The sequence below is a fragment of the Symphalangus syndactylus genome, chromosome X (genome assembly GCF_028878055.3).
Source record: "Symphalangus syndactylus isolate Jambi chromosome X, NHGRI_mSymSyn1-v2.1_pri, whole genome shotgun sequence".
Classification (NCBI taxonomy): Eukaryota; Metazoa; Chordata; class Mammalia; order Primates; family Hylobatidae; genus Symphalangus; species Symphalangus syndactylus.
In genome coordinates this window covers 120,585,004-120,611,642 of record NC_072447.2, presented here as the reverse complement: position 1 = coordinate 120,611,642, position 26,639 = coordinate 120,585,004, and positions in this window count along the sequence as shown.

Sequence of the window (26,639 nt, the reverse complement as noted above, 5' to 3'; positions counted from 1 at the left end):
ATTAGCTTTTCTTTTCTATTCCATGTTCCTGGATAAGCTTGTCTTCTTTTCTGAACTAAGTTTATCAGTGGAGAAGCTAATTAGCTTGCTGCTATCTCTAGGCAAGAACTCCTTTGAAATGACTTAAAGGCCACAGTTTTTACTGATTTGACCACAAGCAACTCTGGTCTTTTGATGTGAAGCTCTGACTAGCACCCACAAAGGTGTCTCTTTTATAATTTCAAATCAATATTTTTAGTTTTCTGTATCATTTGGCTGCATAGACAGTTTATCTCTAAAGTTCACCACCATACTGATTAATATTCCAAGGCTAAGTGCATGCCTGAGAATTAGTCACAAAGTGATACCACAACTCTAAACCCACATTCGAATGCATTGCTTGAAATTCTTATCTCTAATGAAAATGCAGTGTCATTCCTCCTCAAACAATAATCATCCTCTAAGAGGAAGGCACAGACAGAAGTTATAAATTGAGCACCGCTTTAACACAGAACAGAATCTAAGACCAGTTTTTATGTTGAGAGATTTAGAGGTACAAGATGCAGAGAAAGTTGAGGAACAAATTGAATTGAAGTTGGTATTGATTTGTTTTGCTGTTGTTTGACCTCTCTTGTACATGGTATCAAAGCAAAACCTATGGTTTGTCCTTTCTGCTGAAGAGACCCAAGAAATGCACCCCTATTATGCAAGTGCACCTTATCCTAGAAGATAACACGTACTGTAGTTGAAGCAGAATCACAATCACAATGTCTGAAGCAGACCAGGCTTGGAAGTCATGTTATCCTACCTCTTCACTTCATAAAAGATGAAACTGCCTAGAGAGCAAAAAGAACTTTCCAAAAGTGGACTGAATTACTCTCTGATTTAGTTTACCAGAGGATTAGTCAGAGGTTATTTCCTCTACACCATTTATTTAAATTGCATGGCTTTTGGCAGTGCAATTTTATTTGTATTAGAAATGCATTCTGCATCTCATTCCTAGGTCTGGCTGCCCTTCTAAAGTGGAAAAGAATGTTGCTGGTTTCTCATTGCCTTCCAAGCCAGTTTCCTATTGTTTCTATTTCCTATTCTAGTGGTGTTCTCATTTTCTGTTCTCTGGAGTCTATTGTATTTTTAAAAAAACTTCTATTTAAATTTTTTTGCTAATGTATCTACTAAACTATATATTCTGGGAGAAAGTTTCATTGTCACTTTAGAAAAACCTGCTAATGAGAGGTATTTTACAAAATGATGTACAGGATTTGAGGAGGAGCATAGTTTTACAGAACCATCTAAAATTATATGACATATAAAGGCATAGTTTCTCTTTCTACAGTTTTTTTTTCCTAGGAGCACTTAGATGAAAAATAAAGCAAATGGAACCCCTCTTTTGATAGTTTCATGGCTATCTATAGAAATTGATTAAATCTCTCTCTGGAATGTGTGACATAATTGTTAATACTGGAAATATGTCTATCTGCCAACAATTCACAGTTCCAAGCAGGCATGGAATAGTTCATTTGGGCATGGAGATTAATTTCTGTACTAAAGGATGCTTTGAAAATCAAACTACTCAATTATGGTAGCAACTTCCTAATTGATAAAGGAATGGTTTTCATAGCAGGCTAGTTGTTCTCAACTTTTGGTAATGGGGCACCAGATTGAATATTGAAAAAATTCCCGGGTGCTGCTCATTTGCAAATAGGATTGCAAAACACTGAACCCCAATGGTAAACTACTGATTTTTGACAAAAATTTAAATTAGATGAAATTTCCTTTGTTTGATTAGTGAGGTATAGTTTCCATTCAATAGACTATATTTATTTTAAGTGTAAAGCTCAATTAATTTTGTCAAATTTAATACCTGTGCAACCTCCCTTCCCCAAGCAAACCCTGATCTGATTTTTTTTTACCATAAATTAGATTTGCTTGTTCTAGCACTTTATACATGCAAGTGTACAGCCTGTACTCTTTTTCGTCTTGCTTCTGTCACTTACCAAAATGTTGGTGAGAGCTGCCCATTTTTTTTATGTATAGTTCTTTTTGAGTAGTATTCTATTCTATGAATATATTAATGTCTCTTTATCCATGTTTCTGTTGATGGACATATGCATTCTTTTGGCTCTTTAAAGTAAATTTTCTATGAAATTCTTGTACATGTATTTTGGTGGACATGTGTTTGCATTTCTCTTGGGTGAATACCTAAAACTTGGTATGCTTAACTTTATGCAAAATGGCCAAAACATTTTGCAAAGTAATTGCATCATTTTACATTCCCTGGGGTGATATGTGAATGTTCTAATTGCTCAACATTTTTACCAGCATTTGGCTTTAGAGAAATAATTTAAATTTGAAGCATTCTTATAGGTGAGAAGTGCTAACAGATTTTGAGTTTAATTTGCATTTTCCTCATGACTAATGATATGAGCATCTCTTCATGTGTTGTTATCCACTCATAAATTTTCTTTTGTGAAGCATCTATTGAAATCTTTTGTCCATTAACAAAAAAACTACTTTACTTATAATTTGCATAGTAAATGCACACATTATAAGTTTTAACAATTATTTTAAAGTTCTGTGGCAATAACCTCAATCAAAATATCAAAATTTTTTCTACCCTAAAATAGTGATATTCTAGGAAACATTGAACAACTGGCTCTTTAAGGAAAAAAGCTCTGATTTTTACGTTTTGACCAAAATTATGATATAAATACTCCAGCTTGGTACATTTCAAGGTAGCAATGACATCACTGAATGTGAAGGTGGGAGAAAAGATGCCCACAAATGGCTCTCTCAAAGTCATATGAGCTGGCTCAGCAAAAAGACTATGAGATTTATCCATGCTGTTGCCTGTATCAGTAGTTGGGTTGTTTTTTTCCCCTTTTATTGTTGAGTAATAATGTATTGTGTGGATATGCTATATCATTTTACCCATCACCTGTTGATGGAGTTACCTTACTAATTATTTTGAATAATTCTGCTATAAACATTCATGTACAAGTATTTGTGTATATACATTTTCATTTGTCTTAGGTAAATAGGAGTGAAAGTTTTAGGTCATATGATAAATGTATGTTTAATTTTTAAAAAATGCCAAAGTATTTGCAAAGCATTGTATAATTTTACATCTCCACCAACAATATATTAGAATTCAAGTTGCTCCATATATTCTTCAATATTTGAATCATCAGTCTTTTTAATTTTAGGCATTAGACTAATTGGTACACATTGAAGTTTTAATGTGCGTTTCTTTCATGACTAATGATATTGAGAATCTTTTCCATTTGCTATTGGGCACTCTTAGATATTCTTTTGAAAAGTGTCAGTTTAAGCATTCTGCCCAATGTGTCATTTTTTGGCTTATTAATCGGATGTAAGAATTTTTATATATTCTGGGTACAAGTCTTATATTGTATATAGCTAAGGAAAATATTTTATTCTAGTCTGAGCCTTCCTTTTTCATTGTCTTGTGGATATCATTCAAAGAGCAGCATTTTAATTTTGATGAAGCATGTTCATTGATTTTTCTTTTATGATTCATGCTTTTTGAACCTATCTAAAAACCTTTACCTATTGTAAGATGACAAGGATTTCCTTCTATGTTATTCTCTAAAATCTTTTATGTTTCTAATTTAAGAAATTCTATTTTGGGATATTTAATTCTGTTCAAGTTGTGAGGTAAGAAGACACCTTTTTTTCCCATATGGATAGTCTCTTATTCCAGACCCACGTTTTCAAAATTATATCCTTTCCCCATTGAATTTCTTGGGGGCCATTGTAGAAAATCAGTTGACTCTATATGTGTGGATCTATTTCTGTTCCATTGATGTATACATTTATCCTTAGACTAATGCCCACTGTCTTGATTATTTTGGCTTTTATTAAAAGTCTTTTAAAAGGTAGTTAAGTACTTCAATATTTTTTCTCCTTCTATCCCTGTGACCATACAGTTTATTGGTGATGGAGACCCATTATAATGGGTCAAAACAGTGTAAACATCCATGTCCAAAAAGATGTTAATATTCTTACCTGTCACTTCAAGAGTTACCCAAGGTTAATCTGGAGATATGGCTAGTTGTCCAAAAGGAATTGCAGTGGAAGTTCACAGAACCTGTCACTCTTGGGCTTGCTCGGCTATTTTGGTCGTTATTGGTTCGGTGCTGATGGTTTCCTTTAGAGCACTGGGCATGCCCTCTTCCAAAGGCCAGTTTTCCTACAGTGTGCAAACTGATTTTTGCTGATTCCAGGTATGTTTTCTGGTGTTCCATGCTCATGCTGCTATCTTAAAGGAACGGAGATACTACTAACCACTAAGGTTTCCCCTATAAAACATCGTTTGGAAATTTTAAATCTATTAGATGTCGTTTTGCTGCCCAAGTAGGTAGCTGTAATTCATTCCAGAGGTCATAAAAAAGGAGATTCCAATGTGATAAGGAGAAACTCCTTTGAAGATGCTGTAGTTAAAGCCACTGCATTAAAGGAGGTGTTGTAGGCATGTTAGTGCCCATTGCCTTCCTAGTAATCGAACCAGAATATACTAAAGAGGAGCAAAACTGGGCTAAAGGTCATGGTTTAATTCAAGATCTTTCCAGCTGGCTAATTAGTGATGTTGACACTGGGTGCTAATCAATGGAAAATAGTTAAACATATGTATGTTTCTACTCGGGAAGAAATTTTCTTTTCATATTAATGTCTCATATTTTTATAGGAAGGGCTTACTTAAAACTATAAAGCATGTAACTCTGGCCTGTGAACTCTGTGCCTGAAATAACCCATGTAACCAACGTTTACTTCCTCCTCTAGTAAGTCCTGTTCAGCATAGGGGAACGTATTACCCTGATGAACACTGGCAAATAGACTATACTCAGATGACCCCATATAAAGGGTTTAAATATTTATTAGCATTCTTTGATGCCTTTACTAGTTGGATTGAGACTTTTCCTACCCCGTTTGTAAAAGCAATTGAGATTTCTATACTCTAATTAAAGGAAATAATTCTAGGTTTGGGCTGCCTAAGAGCTTACACAGTGATAATGGCCCATATTTCACAGCAAAAATAACACAAAATGTGTCTTCAGCCCTAGGAATCTAGTACCACCTTCATTCAGCATGAAGGTTGCAGTCTTCAGAGAAAGTAGAAAGAGCCCATCAAACTCTAAAAACGACTCAACAAACTCTTACAGGAAACATAAGAAGCATGGGTGTCTCTACTGCCTGTAGCCTTGTTGCGGGTTTGAGGTGTCCCTAAAGGAAAACTACAACTCAGCCCTTTTGAAATAATGCAAGGAAGGTCGTTCTTAACTACAGATTTCTAAACAGACTAATATGGTTTGGCTGTTTGCCCACCCAAATTTCATCGTGAATTGTAGTTCTCATAATCCCCATGTGTCACGGGAGGGACAAGGTGGAGATAATTAAATCATGGGGGCCGTTTCCCCCATCCTGTTATCATGATAGTGAGTTAATTCTCACAAGATCAGATGGTTTTATAAGGGGCTTCCCCCTTCGCTGGACACTCATTCTCTCTCCTGCTGTCCTGTGATGAGTTTCCTTTCTCCACGATTGTAAGTTTCCTGAAGACTCCCCAGCCGTGTGGAACTGTGAGGAAATTAAACCTCTTTTCTTTATAAATTACCCAGTCTTGGGTATGTCTTTATTAGCAGCATGAGAGTGGACCAATACAGTAAATTGGTACTGCAGAGTGGGATGCTGCTGTAAAGATACTCAAAAATGTGGAAGCAACTTTGGAGCTGGGTAACAGGCAGAGGTTGGAACAGTTTGGAGGGCTCAGAAGAAGAAAGGAAAATGTGGGAAAGTTTGGAACTTCCTAGAGACTTGGAGGGCTCAGAAGACAGGAAATGTGGGAAAGTTTGGAACTTCACAGAGACTTGCTTTGCTTCTGTTTGCTCGTATTTTGTTGAGGGCATTTGCATCTATGTTCATCAAGAATACTGGCCTGAGGTTTTCTTTCTTGTGTCTCTGCCAGGTTTTGGTACCATGTTGATACTGGCCTCATAGAATGAGTTGGGCAGTAGTCCCTCCTCCTCAATTTTTTTGGAATAGATTCAGTAGGAATGGTACCAGCTCTTCTTTGTACATTTGAAAGATTTAGACTGTGAATCCATCTGGTCCTGGGCTCCTTTTGGTTGGTAGGACATTTATTACTGATTCAATTTTGGTCCTCATTATTGGTCTGTTCAGGGATCATTTTCTTCCTGGTTCAGTCTTGGGAGGGTGTATGTGTCCAGGAATTTATCCATTTCTTCTAGATTTTCTAGTTTGTGTGCAGAGGTGTTTATAGTGGTCTCTGATGGTTACTTTTATTTCTATGGAGTCTGTGGTAACATCCCCTTTTTCATCCCTAATTGTGTTTATTTGGGTCTTCTCTCTTCTTCATTAGTCTAGCTTGCAGTCTATCTTATTTTTTTTTTAACAAAGCAACTCCTGGACTCATTGATATATTGAATGTTTTTTCTTGCCTCACTATCCCTCAGTTCAAATATAACTTTAGTTATTTCTTGTCTTCTGATAACTTTAGGGTTGGTTTGCTCTTGCTTCTTTTAGTTCTTTTAGTTGTGATGTTAACTATTAAATTTATAACTTTCTAACTTTCTGATTTGGGTGTTTACTGATATAAACTTCCCTCTTAACACTGCCTTAGGTGTGTCCCAGAGATTCTGATATGTTGTATCTTTGTTCTCATTTGTTTCACATAACTTTGATTTGTTCCGAATTTTCATTATTTACCCAAAAGTCATTCATCAGTAGGTCATTCAGTTTCCATGTAATTTTGTGGTTTTGAATGATTTTCTTAGTCTTGATTTCTATTTTTATTGTGCTGTGGTCTGGGAGAGTGGTTATTACGATTTTGGTTCTTTTACATTTGCTGAAGATTATTTTATGCATGACTGTGTGGTCTATTTTTGAGTTTGTGCCATGTGTCAATGAGAAGAATGTATATTCTGTTTGTTTTTGTTGTTGTTTTTCTATTGCGTGGGGAGTTCTGTAAACGTCTATCAGGTCCATTAGGTTGGGTCCATTATGTAATGTCCTTCTTTGTCTTTTTTGATCTTTGTTGGTTTAAAATCTGTTTTATCTGAAACTAGGATTGGAACCCCTGCTTTTGTCTGTTTTCCATTTGCTTAGTAGATTTTTCTTCATCCCTTAATTTTGAGCCCAAGGGTGTCACTGAATGTGAGATGGATCTCTTGAAGAAAGTATACTATTGGGTCATGCTTCTTTAGTCATCTTTCCACTCTGTGCCTTTTAATTGGGACACTTAACTCATTTACATTCAAGCTTAGTATTGATATGTGTGGATTTGATCCTGTCATGTTTTTAGCTGATGATTTTGCAGATTTATATGTGTGCTTTCTTTATAATGTCACTGGTCTATGTATTTAAGTGTGTTTTTGTAGAGGCTGGTAATGGCCTTTCCTTTCCATATTTAGTGCTTCTTTCAGGATTTCTTGTAAGGCAGGTCTGGTGGTAATGTATTCTCTTAGTATTTGTTTGTCTGAAGAGGATCTCATCTCTCCATTGCTTATAAAGCTTAGTTTGGCTGAATATGAAATCCTCGGTTGGGATTTCTTTTCTTTAAGAATGTTGAATATAGGCCATCAAAGTCTCCTAGCTTGTAGGGTTTTTGCTGTGAGGTTCACTATTAGTCTGATGGGCTTCCATTTGTAGGTGACCTGCCCCTTCTCTCTAGCTTCCTTTAACATTCTTTCTTCCATTTTGAACTTGGAAAATCTAATGATTTTTTGTCTTGGGGATAATCTCATGAAGTATCTTGTGAGAGATCTCTGAATTTCCAGAATTTGAATGTTGGCCTCTCTGTCTAGGTTGGGGAAGTTCTCAAGGATGATATCCTGAAATATGTTTTCTAAGTTGCTTGCATTCTCCTCATCTCTTTGGAGGATGCCAATTAGTCATAGATTTGGTCCCTTTACTTAATTCTATATTTCTTGGAGGTTTTGTTCCATTTTTCAAATTTTTGTCTGACTGTCTTATTTCAGAAAGCTATTCTTCAAGGTCTGAGGTTATTTTCTAAGCTTGGTTTATTCTGCTATTAATACTTGGGATTGCATTATGAAGCTCATAGTGTGTTTTCTGCTCTATCAAGTTAGTTATTTTTTTCTATAGTGTCTATTTTGTCTGTCAGCTTCTGTATTATTTTATTATGATTCTTAGCCTCCTTGGATTGGGTTTCAACGTTCTTCTTAATCTTGATGATCTTTCCTACACATATTTTGAATTCTATTTCTGTCATTTCATCCTGCTTAAGAATGCTTGCTGGAGAACTAGTGCAGTCTTTTGGAGGAAAGAAGGCATTCTGCCTTTTTGAGTTGTCAGAGTTCTTGCACGGGCTCTTTATCATGTTTGTGAACTGATGTTCCTTCAAACTTTGACATTGCTGTCTTTGGATGTTTTTTATTGAGCTATTTTATGACCTCGTGGGTTTGATTATAAGTTGGGTTCAGTTGATTGGTTTCAGTTGACTGGCTTCACTTCTAGAAGATTTAAGGGGCCGGAGGCTCAGTTCAGGAATCCTGAACTGCGTTCTCTAACTCTGGGGGACTAATATCAGGCCCTGACTTTGTTCTCTGACTCAAGATTAAGAACCCGCTACCCGGCCGGGCGTGGTGGCTCACACCTGTAATCCCAGCACTTTGGGAGGCTGAGGTGGGTGGATCACCTGAGGTCAGGAGTTTGAGACCAGCCTGACCAACATGGTGAAACCTCGTCTCTACTAAAAATACAAAAATAATCTGGGTATGGTGGCGGGCCCCTGTGATCCTAGCTACTCAGGAGGCTGAGGCATGAGAATTACTTGAACTCGGGAGGTGGGGGTTGCAGTGAGCCGAGATCGTGCCACTGCACTCCAGCCTGGGCGACAGAGTAAGACTTTATCTCAAAAAAAAAAAGAACCTGCTACCCTAGAGGGGCCAACCTTCTCCAGACCACTAGTCACAACACTCTGATTCATAGTACCAGCCAAAGTGCTTCACAGGATAGTGGCAGCAGGATCCATCCTCGTTTGCACATGCCAACAATGGCATCTGCAATGTAGTGGGTGCATGCTCATCAGTTGCAGCAGGGTGCGAGTGGGTGCTGGGGTGCTTGCCTGCATTTGGATATTCCCAGCAGTGATGGTGGCACCATTGCTCGGTCACATAGGCCCTCCCCCCAACCAGCAACTGTGCTTGCGTTTGCACCAGTGGTGATGTTAGCACAAGACAGGGCTCTGGTGGGTGCAGAACTGTGTTCACCCACTGTGTGTGGTCACGTGGGCATTGCTGGCCGCTCAGGGAAGGAGCAGGTCTGCTTTTTTCTGTGTCTAGTTTTGTACTGGTAGCAATGTCAGCTCAGGGGCGGGACACTGGCAGCAGCAGGGCTGGTGGGCTTCATACCCGCTAAGACTCTAATGACAATGGTGGTGTGGTGAGAGGAGGGAGTTGCTTTCTCGCTGGTAGCAGTGGCATGGCATGATGCATGCACACACACATGCTGACAAGGAAGGTTAAGCAAGGTTGTCCTGTGAGCACACACCCCAGCAAAACAATGTGGGGGTTGCCTGTGGGTGAGTGCATGCAGGCAAAGTGGCACAAGGGAGGCTGCAGTGAGGAGAGGGCATGGGCTGGCTGGTGTGTGTCCCCTGGGGCCATTCTGCTAGATCTTTCTGATAGTCAGGTGTAGCCCACCAGCACAGGAGCTATTCATATGATGTGGCCACCAGGAGATATCCCCGCTGGGCACCCAAAGTTGCACTGCAATGAGGCACCACCAGGCTGAGGCCCTGTGAGAGGTCAGCAGACCGCAAGGTACCCAGGTTGTATTGGCCCCATCTCATGGGCAAGACTGCCCTGCAGAGTTGAGATCTAACATTCCCCTAGGGTTATAGTCTCCTATGGGAGCAAGCCAAGCTTAGAGGGATGGGTATCCTTGGCCTTGCTCCACTCTAGATGATCCCACACCAAACCCTCTGAGCTCTGCACCAGCTGGAGTTCTTCCCATATGACCTCTCTGAGCAGCTCTTCCTGGCAATTCAAGTGTCCATGGTGGTTATGGATTCCAGAGGCTCATGGTGAGAGTGGGTTGCTCCTTGCCTGTTCAACTCATGCCTTCCCCAGGAGTTGTTGGGGGCCAAGAATGAGTCCTGGTGTGGGGTAGCCCCGTGCAGGGTGCCCAGCTTCCTCCCCCTTCAGCACAGTATCTGTGTCTTCCATCCTTCCACTCTCAATGCCTTCTCTCTAAAGATCTGCTAGGAGTGTGCCAGTTTTCCCAATGTCCTGATTCTTTGGTGGCAGATGTTCTTCCTGGCTGTGTCTAGTCAGCCATCTTTCCTTCCCTTTTATAATTTGAAGTATTTTTATGCTGAGTCATAAATTTTAACTATTATTTTAGCTTGTATTATTTATTATATTAAATTGTAATACGTCTGGTGCGCACCTGTGTGTATGTGTATACAAATGTGTGTAAACATATATTTGCAAGGACTTTTAATTACAAAATATTGGTCATTTTGGTTTCTGCAGCCTCACACCCTAGCACCCACTGGAGTTAAAAGTCATTTCAAAGGCAATTCAGAGACCATATTACTACATAATGATGGTTTGTTATCATCCATATTAATTTTTTGGTGATCTGAAAGAAATGCTTCAATCATTTTACTTTGTAATGGGATAGGTTTACTGTGTGGTAGTTTTGCTTTAGGAAATTAGTTGGAGATTTCATGTAAAAATACTACACTATAAATTTTCTAATTTAAGCTATTGGGAAGTTTTGATTAATGTTTTCTACACAATACCTGATTTTTAGGAATAGTGTACTGCCATTAGGTATAAAGTGCCTGATCTTAACATCATACTTATTAACGCATCCAAATGTACCAATTTGTGAACACTTCATTTTTTTATTCATTATTTGAATAGTTTGTCAATACAACACATTTTGGTAATTGTTACTTTAATAATAAATATACAAGATTTTTAAAATAATATATCTAGGTGCTCTTTTCCATCAATCTTTTTTTTCAATTTTACTGTTTATCCTTACAAATGAATTGTTTCTTCAAATTTAAAAAAAAGCCATAGTGTTTATTGTAATTGAATGAATTTGCATGTTAAAATTTGGAAGAATTACAATGCTTGCAACCTTTATTCTTCTTATGAAGCAAGTGAACTTGTATTTCTTTCAGAAAAATTTTGAAGATTTTCTGACATAGCCATCACATTTTTCTTCTTTTCTTGCTAACTTTTATGCATTGATTTTATATACACACACACAAACAAACACACGCACACTGGAATTTCACATATATGAAATATATTCATAATTCAATACATAAGGAATGAAATGTTTCCCTTTATCTTCTGACTGCATCTACCATTTAGGGTAGTTCATGATATTTTTGAGCAATTTTTTAGAAACTGGCCTCAGTACTGAACTACTGGTATATACAAATCTAATACTTGTTCAGTTAATTATTTTAAATTTTCTATTCTAGGCAAACAACCATTATCTATCAATAATGACAATTTTTAATTTCCTTTCCAATATTTTTTGTCGGTTTGTTCCTTTTTCTGCTATAGGCTAGTGATGTTGTGCATTATATTAATACATGCTTAATTAGAAATCACACTTACATTTATTAAATACGTACAAGTCAGAGATTTTATTTGCTAGTACTTTACAGATTTTTGTGGTATATCCATAAGTGCGATTGTTTTGCAATTTATATTTTTCTCCTGTATATGTTACATTCTGGTATTGAGGCATATAAATTTCATGAAATCAATTTAATTTTTTCCATTTTCATCTATGGTCCAAAAAAACTTCTGTGCCATAAAAATTTTATGCTCTTTAGAAGTTACAGAACTATCTATCTGGGTTTGGAAACTTCTTTGATCATTGTTTCACAACTTACCCATTTTCTTCTATGGTTATTGATCTCAGGTATTTCAGTTTCTACTACTTAACTTTGGTGATTCCTGTCATTTAGAAAATTACTCATTTAATTGAGTTTCTCATATTTATATTTTTAAAGCTGTAAAATATGTTTATATTTTAATTTCTTGTTATGTCACTTTTTACCTTTGTCTCAGTCCATTTGTGCTGCTATTACAAAATACCTGAGACTGGGTAATTTGTAAGGAAGAGATATTTATTCTCTCGCATTTCTGGAGGTTGAAAAGTTTACGATCAAGGCACTATCATCTGGTGTGGGCCTTCTTACATCATTGTCACATAACAGAAGGGCAAAAAAAAGCAAGCCCACTCCTGCAAGCCCTTTCTATAGTGGCATTAATCCATTCATGAGGGCAAAGCCCTCATGACCTAAACACCTCTGGAAAGGCTCCATGTCCCAACACTGCTGAGCTGGGAATCGTGTCAATATCACTAATCAGGGAAATGCAAATAAAAAACACAATGAGATACCATCTCATTCCAGTCAGAATGTCTATTTTTAAAATGTCAGAAAATAACAGATGTTGGTGAGGTTTTGAAAAAAAGGGAATGCTTATACACCACTGGTGGGAATGTAAATTAGTTCAGCCACCGTGGAAATCAGTTTGGAGAATTCTTAAAGAACTTAGAACTGCCATTCAACCTAGCAATTCTATTACTAGGTGTATACCCAGTAATATCCAAAGGTGTATAAGTCATTATATCCCCAAAGGTATATAAATCAGTCTACCAAAAATGCACATGCACACATATGTTTATTGCAGCACTATTCACAATCATAAAAACATGCAATCAACCTAGATGCCCATCAACATCAGACAACTAAATAAAATATGGTACATATATAACATGGAATACTATATAGCCTCAAAAAAGAATAAACTCATGTTTTTTGCAGCAACATGGATGCAGCTGGAGGCCATTATCCTAGACAAATTAACACAGAAACAGGAAGCCAAATACCACATGTTCACACTTATAAGTGGGAGCTAAACATTGAGTAGACATGGACACAAAGAGGAGGATGATATACACCAGGGCTTACTTGAACGTGGAAGTTGGGAGGAGGGTGAGGATAGACAAACTACCTATTGGCTACTTTCCTCACTACATGGGTGATGAAATCATTTGTACACCAAATCCCTATGATGCACAATTTACCCATATAGCAAATCTGCACACATACTTCCTGAACTTCAAATAAAAGTTGAAAAAGAAAAAAGAAATAATTTAAAATAAATGTCCTGTTTTCTTTGTTATCTAATTTTTAGAAGTACCTTTCTCTTTTTAAACATAATAAGGTTGCCTTTTTCTTGTCCTATAGTATTTTTTATTGTCCATACATAAGATTTGAATTTGTTTTTACTTTGTTTGGCTCTACTGTAATAACTTATCATGAATTCACAAGAGATCTCCTTAGAATCATTGTGCGCCACTAAACAAGCATGTGTCTTGTCCTTTCACCTCCAAATAGTCATTTGAACAATGTTGCCAGATCATTTCAAAGGAAATACTATATAGTAAGGGTCATACACCTATCAACCACACAGCAAATTGGCATTATCATATGCTACAAGCCTGTTAGTTTAAGTAATACATGTGCACACATCCCATTAGAGTACTTTCTTATTTCTATGACAGGAAAACTTAAATTCCAGACCCTCTTGTGAAAAAGAAGCTAGAATGAGGCAACTCTACCCTTGTATGTTAGTAGAATCTCCCACTCCAATCTGCCCTTGAGAACAGGGTTGATATTGATAACACCTAATTTCTAGCTCTTATTTTGTTTTAGTGTGATTCTGCTGAATTGAAATATAATTGTCTACCTCCTATAGGAGAATGATTACACTATGATGTCCTGGAAATCTTGCGGGTAACCACGTAGGTCATACAGACAAAGGCTTGTAGAAAAGCTTATCTGAATCTTGGCAAATATCTTGTAATCCTCCTGGAATTTGAGAAAACGGGAGGCCTGTGAGTAACTGTCATCTCTTACTTATCTACCTCATCTGTGAAACTATCATGAGATAATTTCTCATTAACTCCTGTGTTCCAATAAGATATTGGGATTTCTGTACTGTCTTCCTCAGAATGGAGCTGCAGACTATAAAACCTCTTAGCTGAAGTATAGTATTGGCATAAAGTATCCTACAACTCTTGTTGCTATCAATTGGCCCTTTTTGTTTCAATGTTCTTTCTTTGTATGAAACAAGGATCATGGGGACCTGGCACCTTTGCCTACTCTTCCTTCTCCTATCTACGTAAGTAATAAACTCTCTGAATCTAAAAGTACCTTCTTGTATATTTACCAGCTAAATTAGTCAGGCCTTGGCCTTAGCCTTGCATTGCCTATCTTTGGCAATTGCTTATCTTCGGACACCTTTACCACCATGTTTGTTGATGCTTTGCACTAAAAATGCAATAAAATAACTCATAATAAAATAACTCCTAATATTTCTGTAATAGAGAGATTGCTCACAATTTTCAGACTGGTATAACTCTTAGATATTTAGTCAGAGTGAAGGCAGTAGGAAAAGGATCATGTGTCTTCTTATTGTCCATCAAGACATTGAGTTTTCTCTCCCTCAAGTGACAGTGCTTGAGTCAGCATCTAGTGATGATTATCATTTCTATTTGAAAATAAGTGGTTTTGTAATTAGCAATAATGCCCCCAAAGATATGGCAACAGGAGGGCTATTGGTTTTGGTGTTCAGAGTGATTACCCATTTTGCTTTTGCTTAATCTTCATGGAAAGCTGAACCAGGGTCGTTGGGTCGTCAGATGTTATCTCTAACAAGAAACCTCACTAAGTAATGTTTTTATAATAGCAATAATAATAACAGATAGGACTTTTGAGGACTGAGTGTGTGCCAGGAATTGTGCTAAGAGAAGAGCTTCACATGCATTTTTTTCTGTAGACTTCTCAAGAGCCTTGTGTAAGGTAGTTACTGTTATTGTCTCTACATTAAATATAAGGAATCTGAGGTTTTAGTAAGGCTATGTGACATGCCTAAAGGCATACATCTAGTTAGCCAGGGTTTGATAGCACTGGCCAAGTCAATACAAAAATTCTGGTCTTTGTGACAGTTTTATTTTTAAATAACATTTGATACTTTGATAATTTGATTATATAAATTGATATCCACGATATTGGCTTACTATTCCAACTTTAAATTTTATACTTTTATTTGTAATTTAATAGCATCATTTTTTCCAAGCCTGCTGATATGGAAATAAACCACGGACTATGATGAACTCAGAAAGGGACATGCTTCTTGGTTAGGACTTAATCTGGGTAGCTAGATGGCATTCCCTGGTACTGCCCCAAATTCTTCATAGATTAGGAACCTTTCCAGTGGAACATCAACAAATGTTGACCATGTGTTTAGAATAATCATTTGTGTGGCCTATAATATTCTTACTCAGAAAAGAAGAAAGATGTTATATTTATTGTATTGTCTTTAGCAAGAGAATGCAAATGCGTACTGTTGAATTAGTGCTATAATAAAGCTTGAAACCAAAAAGATTTTCTAGTCAGCCTTCAATTGATAGAGTCAATTGATGAGAGCAATCTCATTGTATTTAAATGAGGTTTTATTGTTAATACTTCTTGACTGTAGTGGAACTGGAGGGCATGTGTGCCAAAGAGCATGAAAGCCTGGAAGCCCCTGTCATTTAGTGGTTGCGCCAAAGATTTCTGTTGGCAGTTGTCTATTATGCAAGTCAGTACAGAAGGCACCTCCAGGCCCAAATCTGACCAAACAGAGCCTCTTTCTTGGTCCATTTGGTACATATATAACAGAATACCTGAGACTGGGTAATTTATGAATAACACAAATTTATTTCTTACAGTTCTAAAGGCTGTGAAGTCAAAGATCAAGGGGACTGCATCTGGTGAAAGCAATTATGGTGCATCATCCCATGGCAGAAGGGCAAGAGAGAATTCACAAGAGCAAGAGGGGGGTTGCACTTGTTTTCTAACAAGCCCACTCTCTCGTAATAACTAACCCACTTCCATGATAACAACATTAATCCATTTATAAAGGCAGAACCTTCATGACTTAATCGCCTCTTAAAGTCCAACCTCTCAACACTGTTACATTGAAAATTGTTTCTAACACATGAACTTTGGGGGACACATTCAAATTATGGCAGCCCCAGAAAGGAATTTTTGCTCAAACTTTCATTTTACTTTTCTCACAGCTGTTTAAGACATTAGAGTGTTTCTGATAAATTCTCAGGCACCCACATCTATTGCTTTGAAGTTGAAACTTTGATTTTGATATAAACTTCAGAGAAACTGAATTATCACATTTATTTTCTCTCTATCAAGTTTTGTCCTTCACTTGTTCACCCTGCCCAGACAAGCAGAAAAGACTCACTATTTACAAAAGGTAATAACCTGGCAGGGCCAACTTGCTCACTATCTCAAGTCTCTCAGGTGGTACATTGTACTAATCTTTCAGGGTTCATTGCCCTTTATATGAGGCTCTTGGAGAGGGACTGCTTATTCCACTAGAATGTATCTCCAAAGCACTCTTGCTATATGGTTAAGAACAAAGAATTTGATGTCATAGAGTTGTATGCTCTAACCTCTGCTACATCACTTATGAATGTGTACTTTGTACAAGTTCTTAACCTCTTAAATCCTCAGTTTTTTTTTATCTATCAAATGGAGATAAGTTTCTATCTAATGTAATGTTAAGTGCTTATTATAGTGCTTGGTAAGCAGTGCTCACAAATTGTTAGACATTTTTTGGTTCCATATGAAATTTAAGGTAGTTTTTTTTCTAACTCTGTGAAGAAAGTCAATGGTAGCTTGATGGGGATAGCACTGAATCTATAAATTCTTTGGGCAGTATGGCCATTTTCACGATATTGATTCTTCTTATCCATGAGCATGGAATGTTTTTCCATTTGCTTGTGTCCTCTCTGATTTCCTTGAGCAGTGGTTTGTGGTTCTCCTTGAAGAGGTCCTTCACATCACTTGTAAGTTAGACTCCAAGGTATTTTATTCTGTTTGTAGCAATTGTGAATGGGAGTTCACTCATGATTTGGCTCTCTGTCTATTATTGGAGTAAATTCATCCTTTTTATGGCTGCATGGTATTCCATGGTGTATATGTGAAACATTTTCTTTATCCAGTCTATCATTGATGGACATTTGCATATATTCGGTATAAATATATGTATTATGTAATATATGGGTTGGTTCCAAGAGCCCGTATAGCCAAGACAATCCTAAGCAAAAAAACAAAGCTGGAGGCATCATGCTACCTGACTTCAAACTATACTACAAGGTTACAGTAACCAAAACAGCATGGGACTGGTACCAAAACAGATATATAAACCAATGGAACATAATAGGGGCCTCAGAAATAACACCACACATCTACAACCATCTGATCTTTGACAAACCTGACAAAAACAAACAATGGGGAAAGGGTTCCCTATTTAATACATGTTGTTGGGAAAACTGGCTAGCTACATGCAGAAAACTGATACTGGACCCCTTCTTTACACTTTATACAAAAATTAATTCAAGATGGATTAAAGACTTAAAAGTAAAACCTAAAGTCATAAAAACCCTAGAAGAAAACTTGGCGATATCATTCAGGACATAGGTATGTACAAAGACTTCATCACTAAAACACTAAAAGCAATGGCAACAAACGCCAAAATTGACAAATGGGATCTAATTAAAACTAAAGAGCTTCTGCACAGCAAAAAAACTATCATCAGAGTGAACAGGCAATCTACAGAATGGGAGAACATTTTTGCAATCTATCCATCTGACAAAGGGCTAATATCCAGAACCTACAAAGAACATAAACAAATTTACAAGAAAGAAACAAACAGCCCCATCAAGAAGTGGGCAAAGGATATGAACAGACACTTTTCGAAAGAAGACATTTATGCAGCCAACAAACATATGCAAAAAAGCTCACCATCACTGGTCATTAGCAAAATGCAAATCAAAACCACAGTGAGATGCCATCTCATGCCAGTTAGAATGGTGATCATTAAAAAGTCAGTAAACAACAGATGCTGGAGAGGATGTGGAGAAATAGGAATGCTTTTACACTGTTGGTGGGAGTGTAAATTAGTTCAACCATTGTGGAAGACAGTATGGCAATTCCTCAAAGATCTAGAACCAGAAATACTATTTGACCCAGCAATCCCATTACTGGGTATATACCCAAAGGATTATAAATCATTCTACTATAAAGATACATGCACACATATGTTTATTGTGGCACTGTGCACAATAGTGAAGACTTGGAACCAACCCAAATGCCCATCAGTGATAGACTGGATAAATAAAATGTGGCACATATACACCATGGAATACTATGCAGCCATAAAAAGGATGAGTTCGGCCGGGCGCGGTGGCTCACGCCTGTAATCCCAGCACTTTGGGAGGCCGAGGCGGGTGGATCACGAGGTCAGGAGATCAAGACCATCCTGGCTAACACAGTGAAACCCCGTCTCTACTAAAAATACAAAAAATTAGCCGGGTGAGGTGGCGGGCGCCTGTAGTCCCAGCTACTCGGGAGGCTGAGGCAGGAGAATGGCGTGAACCCCGGGGGGCGGAGCCTGCAGTGAGCCGAGATCGCGCCACTGCACTCCAGCCTGGGCGACAGCGAGACTCTGTCTCAAAAAAAAACAAACAAAAAAAAGGATGAGTTCATGTCCATTGCAGGGACATGGATGAAACTGGAAACCATCATTCTCAGCAAACTAACACAAGAACAGAAAATAAAACACCACATGTTCTCACTCATAGTTGGGAGTTGAACATGAGAACACATGGACATGGGAAGGGGAACATCACACACTGGGGCCTGTCAGGGTGTGGAGGGCTAGGGGAGGGATAGCATTAGGAGAAATACCTAATGTAGATGACGGTTTGATGGGTGAAGCAAACCACCACGTTGTGTGTATACCTATGTAACAAACCTGCACGTTCTGCACATGTATCCTATAACTTAAAGTATAGTAAATTTAAAAAAATTTTTAGATATTATTATTGTAAAGAACACCTTTCAACACATTTAAGAATATGACATATGTTCATAAAAGTGGCTTAATTAGTGGCAGTGATTCACAATGAAGGGGAATTTGACAAAGTCTCAGGAGAGACAATTTCAAAAAACCCAAAAAGACTCTGAACTGTTCCCTAAAGGAAGTGTGCCACCACAGAGGGGTAAATCATTTCATCAGTAATAATATTTCAGACATTGTTTCACTGAGATTATTTGAAAACTTTGGAAAAGCTAGGGAATTTCAAAATATCCCTGAGATCATGGATGTCATTGTTTCTGAAAATGTGGTCTGTGAGTCACCTTCATCAGACTTGCCTAGGGAACTATTAAACAAAAAATGCAGATTCATAAGACCTTCCTACCCCAAAGCTAATGCTCTAATAAAATCTCTGCAGCTAAGACCCAGGGATGTATATTTTCACCAAGCTTTCCAGGTAAACACCACTCTACTGAGATATGAGAACCATCGAACTGTTCAGCAGTGTACTCTGTTTACAGGAAAGGACAGTCCAAAGCCTTGGGGAAGTGATTAATTGCCTCCAAGTACAATTAATATAGCGGTAATAATAATATATTTTGCTGAGTTCTTTGCTCTAGTACAGACTGTGTTAGGAAAATAAATATTGAAATTACAGTAAATATTCTGTTCACTTTGTATTTTGAAGTGTCCCAAACTCATGAGAATAATTCCTTTTCAGTTATAAGCCTAGAGATAGCAGTCCTAATGTGACCTTTCATACCATTGAAAACTGTGCCTGGCTGTTCTCCCTCCAACACCCTGTTAGAGGATGTTTAGTCATCCTCTATTTCTGTTTATAATCTCTCCAGTTATTTGGGATATATTTCTACTCCGTGCCTCCTTCTAAAGGTCTTTTGACCTTCTCTTGCTGGGTCACAGGTTAGGCAGCAATAGAGACCCACCACTATCTGTAGGACACTCTGAAGGCTTTATTTCTTCTTTTTTAATCATTGCCACCATAAACAACACTGCTGGCCAACACCATTCTTTATTTCTCTCCAAGAGGTGAGATTTCATTTGTCTTAATTTTATTCACGAAAGCAACCACAAGAATGATAACCAACAATACAAAAATCAAATAGAGACCTGAAACTCTACCATGGCGTGTATCTGGTTCCTTTCAGTTCTCTCCCTGCTTACCTTAGAAAGATGAGAAATAACAATCTCTGGAGTTACACAGGAAGATGTTTGGGTTAAAACTAGTATCCTAACTTTTAACAAAGAATTACTAGATAATACCCCTTAATTTTCTATTCATAGCTGAAGCAAACTTAGGCCAATAATTCTAAAGATACTATACTACTACTGCTATTATTAATATTTGTATTATTGCTACTACTACAACTACTACTTCCATTATTAATACCACCACCAGTGCTATGACTATTTAAGATTGCTTTCATTATGCTGATGCTGTTTCAAATGCTTTATCTATAGTTTAGCATTTAATAGTAACAACAAAAATATGCATTAGGGTCTATAATTTCCACTTTTTTTTTCTAAAGATGAGGAAATTGAAGTATAGGGGACTTAAATTACTTGTCAAAATTCATACAGCTTGTAAGTGGTAGAACAGGATTTAGAATCCAGGCAGTCAGCCTGGATTTCTATTCTCAATTAATCCAATCTTCCCATGAGGTAGAAATCTTTTTCCCCTGTAAGTAGTCCTGGCCCATGTGTATATACTGTTAGGTGATACGCACAGTTCTAGATATCTTTTGTTTATAACCTCCCTGAAGCACTGGGAAGGTTTCTATCATTAATTTCATTGCTTGTTTAGGAAGTTCTCAACTATACACTTTATTTGTTGAGGAAAATAGAGTAGGGGATTTTACCAACATTTTTCTATTTTGAAAACTGAGGCTTGAATAAAACAACCCAAGGTGAGGACTGACAAGACTAGAACTAGATTAGAAACAGACTAGAACCAGACTAGAAGCCAAGCCTTCCGTATTCCATCGCCAGACTAAAGGTTAGAAGAGGGGAAGAAGCAACAGGATATTACTGTAGGAACTATAAGGTTCAAGCCAGGGGAGTATTTTCTATGTAGTCATTCAGCAGACACAAAACATGATAATACAAATTTAGGTTGCAAAACTGATTAACTTCCTGCCATCTATTGTGAACTATTAATTGTATCTATCATGTAAAGATAAAGATTTAAAGATTTTTACAACCTTTAAAGATGCAATTCATAAAACATTGATCTGTGACATAACAGCCCAAACCCATTGCTTTGTATTGAGCATTGTTTTCAGTTAGCCACATTATAACTTGTGTTGTGGCCAAGTCAATTAATCAAAATACAACTTACTGGGAAGAAAGGACAAAAAGGTGAGGAGATGAGGTGGAAATAAAAATCTGTGTTTATTTTCAAAACAAAATGAAAATTATGGAAACAGCCAGGTTTGGGAGCCTTTAAATAAATGTCTTTTGAAAATTGTATTTTGTAGGAAACAAAATTTAACCAGTAGAAGTAACTTTTTTATATGAAGTCGTGTGCTTCCAATCAATATGGTTTACTTCAGTGTATTATTATTTGAATGAGTGGCAGAAAGAAACGTAAAAATGAATAAATTGTAAATTTAAACTATCACAGAATATCTGATATTCTGAATATGAGAACAAGACTAAGCAGACCACAGATTCACTGTTTGGCCTTGGCCTAGGGAAATAATGCAATCTAATATTTTCATGACACACCAATCCATGTAGAAATAACATGTTGTTTTGAAGGTGGACTGGGAAAGGGTGGAGCGGAAGAATTAAGAATTTTTTTTCATTTATGATATGTGTGATGAAAGATATTTATAATTCATAGTCCAAGGGAACCAATCAAAAGCCTATGTATCCAGCTAATTCAAGAGTTCTATATTTAGAATATATTTAGAATCCCAGGTACAACACTGCAGAAGTTGAATTTATACAACATTTTCAGAAACATTTAGCTGACATAATATACCACGTGACTAATAATCATAGAAGTTAAGTAGAATTTTCAAGATCCAAGGCTATATCTGCCATAATAATAGAGAGACAGTTGAGAAATGTAATCATGACTATGATTAAGTGCTATAAATAAGAATAAATACAGAACTATTGAATGAAATACATGAAAACAGAATTGGACATTCTTTTATTAATTTTAGATTTATTGTTTAAATTACTACAGCTTATTATACTGGGTTATATAATGTTTACCTAAAATTAATGTTCACCTGGAACCTGTGCATATGACCTTATTTAGAAATAGAGTCTTTGCAGATACAATCAAATTAATATGAGGTCTTACTGCATTAGGATGAGCCCTAATCTGATGCTTGGTGTTCTTATAAGAAAAGGGAAGTTTGGACACAAACACACAGAAGGAAGATGGCCATATTAAGAAGGCTGCAGAGATTGCAACTATGCTGCCATACATCAAGGAATGCCAAAGTTTGCCAGCAAATACCAGAAGCTAGAAAAGGCAAGGAATGATTCTTCCCTAGAGACTTCAGAGGGAACATGGCCATGCTGACACCTTTATTTTGAACTTGTTGCCTCCAGAACTGTTGTTCTAAGCCCCTCAGTTTGCTGTGATAGCCCTAAAAAATTAATATAGTTATGTTCCTTGTATTATGTTTACAATATGATGTCAAAGTGTTAGAGGATTAATTTAACTTTGTAAGACAGAGTTCCTGCAAGGGAAAACTCTTTATAAATTTGATTCCAATGATGGTAAATGGAGACAAGAACTAAAGAAATGAGTATATTCTCTAGGATGCTGCATGAAGGGTGTGGCAAAACCACATAGGAGAGAGAAGCATAGGCCAATAAAAATATTCTCTGGGAGGCTAATTCCCCAAATTATCTGAGGTCTGCAACAAATCCTAGGAATATCCATAAGAGCTTTTAAAGGTATGGTGACCAACCATCTCAGTTGTCCCAAGACTGAGAGGTTTCTCATAACATGAGACTTTCAGTGTTAAAACTGAGATAGTTTTGGGCAAACTGGGATGAGTTGATAATTCTATTAAAGCTATGTACAGAATAACAAGATGGCTAAGAAAGATGTTTGCTTGCCGTTCGAGGTAGATCAGGTAATGTTTATAAATAATGGAGGGAAATTATTTAGCTCTTGACTCTTATGTTCTCTGTCAAGGAGAATTATTTTCACATAGAAAAGGAGAAAACTAAGATGGCTACAAGGAACTTGAACTTGGTGCAGAGCTAGAGAGCACATAACTTATAAAACTGGTCCACATTTTCTTCATTCAGTATCCAATTCACCAGGCAACATATAACTTTAAGTCCCGGGAAATCACAGTAAGTGGTGTTTCTCACTGTCCACTTGGGATCCTGCAACCAAAGGGGATGAATGGCAATGATGAAACCCATCATTGGCATTGTCTTTCCCCCTTTCTCCTCAAGCTACGCTGCAGAAACTCTGTAGCCCCACTACTTTGCAATGCTCCTGCCCTCCCAGGTTCCATGATCCTAGGACTGTTTAACATGACTGACTTTGCAGCCTTCAGGCTCAGATGAATAACATCTTCAGGGCATTGACAGATAGGACATTGCTTAATAATCCTGAAGGCAACCATAACGATCTACTTTTTTATTAACATTGCCGTATTGAAGCCTTTATTAATCTTCTGTGTATGCAATGGTTTTTATGAACATGTTTAATAGAATTAAATGCTTTAGTATCTCCCTTTTATAAATTGGGTGATAGAAAATTATAGATGGGCTAAAAGCATCCAATTTTTAACAAAAAACAGTGAGCCTGACATTGATCCTGAGCCAAATTCTAGAATACTTTATTAAAAGCATAGTGAGCCACTAGATGCAATTGTCACTGGTATCTATCTCATTTGAGCCTACTAAAAATAAGTGATACCAAGACAAACTTATACCCTTTTTGACAAGATAACTAGTTACCTTGTCTACTAAAGTTAACTCAAATGATATATCAGGGGAATTCATTAAATAAGTGAATCCAAACTGTATCAATGAGATTTGATTTGATATTTGATTAGGTAAGTAATGAGATATATGTGGACAAATGGAGAAATGTGGCTAGTTGTTAGTACAGTTGAGAGAATTGTTAACTGCTGAAGTGGCCCCAACCAAAGAGGCTGATTAGTATGTTGCTATTCTGAAGAAAAATTTTTAGTGAAGAATCTGTCCTCAGCCTGATCCTCCCAACAATTTGTTAAATTCTTGTGTTGTGTGAATGACATAATCATATAATCTATATGTGTGAAGGAATTAGGAAGAATAATAAATACATTAAAGGACATAATGAGGTTTGATGAGATCTGAATATGCTAGAGTGATGATGGCCAATGATAACAAGATATAATTAAATGTGGATAAATGCCAGGTTATATACTTATGTCCAGAAAACCAACTGCATATGTATCAGTTTGAGAATACAACCTCTATAAGTAAAAGACTTAAACATTTTCACTGATCATTATCAGTCACTTCTACAATGTATCTGCTAAGAAAGCTAATGTAACCCTAAGTTATATTAATACAAATATAGTCTCTGGATGGAAGGATGTGATAGGTCCATAGTCTCATTAGTTTCTTGTGCTTCACAGAGTGCATCCAGAGTATTGTGTTAAATTCTGGGCCCTTCCCTCTAAGTGAGCATTTCCTTCTAAATGCACACCTTAAGGCAACAATTTCAATCCCATATGGAAATTAATAATTCTCAAATGTATATCAGCAGCCACAATTTTTCTCTAGTTCTCACATCTATATTTCTCCATTTCCAACTGCTTACTAGTTGTCTGTAGTTGTTATGCACTTGACACCTCAAATTCAAGAAATCAAAAATGAAAATTATCATCTCCACCGCTTATGCTACCATCTACTACCACATCAATGCTCACACAATGACATCTATTTTTCCATTGATATTTTTATTATCTGAGTATGGCTCCCACATGCTTTAACCAGAAATCTGGGAACCAGAGTTGATTCCTTTAACCTTACTCCACACAACCAATATTCATCATTACATTTTGCCATTTCTACTCTTGAATCTTTCTTCAACCCCTCTATTCTCTTCATCTCCACTTAACACTGCCTGAATTTGACACTTTAGTATATTATTTCTTATTCAGTTTAACTATAGTTTCCCTCATGCCTCCCTCGTGCTTTTGCATTTACTGGTATTTACACCTACAATAAATACAATATTGGACATTGGGCTATGTATTAGAGATAAAAACTCATTTTTGCCCTTAATTCTCTCATAGTTATGTGGAAGAAAAAGCCACGTAAATTATTATAATACATGTGATGTAAAGATGGAGATTTTTACGAAGGTTCAGAGGAGAAGACTACTGTTAAGTCAGTAGGAAATCTACATACAGGGTAGAAAATTATCTTGGAGGAAATGAGACCCGAACTTGGAGTAAATAAGTATTAACCAATAATTTCTGATAGAGAGTATAGAGCATGAGCAAAGTTATGAAGGTAATGAATAGAAAGCTATATGTAGGAAACACAAAGCGTTTGATATTGATATATGGCAGAGTGAGAGATAGAAAGCTGACATTAGCTAAGACTGCAGAGGCAGGCAGGAGCTATCTTACAAGGATCATGGTAAGAAACTTGGATATTATTCTGTGAGCATCAGAGAGCCAGGAAATAATTATAGTAACAAAAATGGAATTATCTGATTATCATTTCTTAAAAAATATAGGGGTCTTTGATAATGGTGTTTTATATTTTAGCATTATTTTTAACAGCTTTAGTGAGGTATAATTCACAGACTACATACTTTACACATTTAAAGTTTACAGTTCAATGTTTTTTAGTATGTTCACAGATATGTGCAACCATCATGATAGTCAATTTTAGAACAGTTTAGTTACCTCAAAAATAAACCCCTTCATTTTTAAAGAGTGTTTAGGCTACAACTTTATTCTCCTTTACAGATAAAGATGGTTTCTTTGGGCAGAAATTAGGAGCTATCTATTTTATGGCCTGTTACTACCTTTAGGCTGAATACTTGAGTCATGGTTCTGGAGCTAGGTGTTGGGACAATGGCAAGCTTCTTTCTGAGTGACATCCCTGCTCTAGCTGTTGAGAGCACTCAGTAGAGAGGATGGACAGCAGACTGAGATAACCTCAACTTGCTGGCATGGGATTGCCACATCACAAGCAAGGCCAAGAAAGGTAAGGACCCTAGTATTCTCAGAGTACTAATCAAAGTATAGCCCCTTTCCCACGAGTGGGACAGGCGGAGGGGAACCCCAGCTTCTTAATCACACTCGTCTAGGACTTATCCTCACTATCAGGTAGCAAGGAACAGGATGAAAAATGCTAATACCTTGTTCCCCCTAAAAATAAGGCCTCTGTCTAGGCATTGTGGGGACAGGGAGTCCAGTGTTCTTAGCTGAAGGAGTCTGAGTAAAGTTTCTGTCTTGCTAGGCTGGGGTGGGGGAAGAAGTGGTCTTGAATCAAATATCACAGTCTCTGGCCTTTATGTCTGAATTTTCATGTATATTCTGGAACAGATTTTTTCTTCATTTGCTATTTGCCTTTAGGAACATTTCCAGAGATGTTAAATGTTTCTGATTGTTTGTTTTTAGTTTTCTCCAGTTTCACTGGGGACTGTATCAGTGG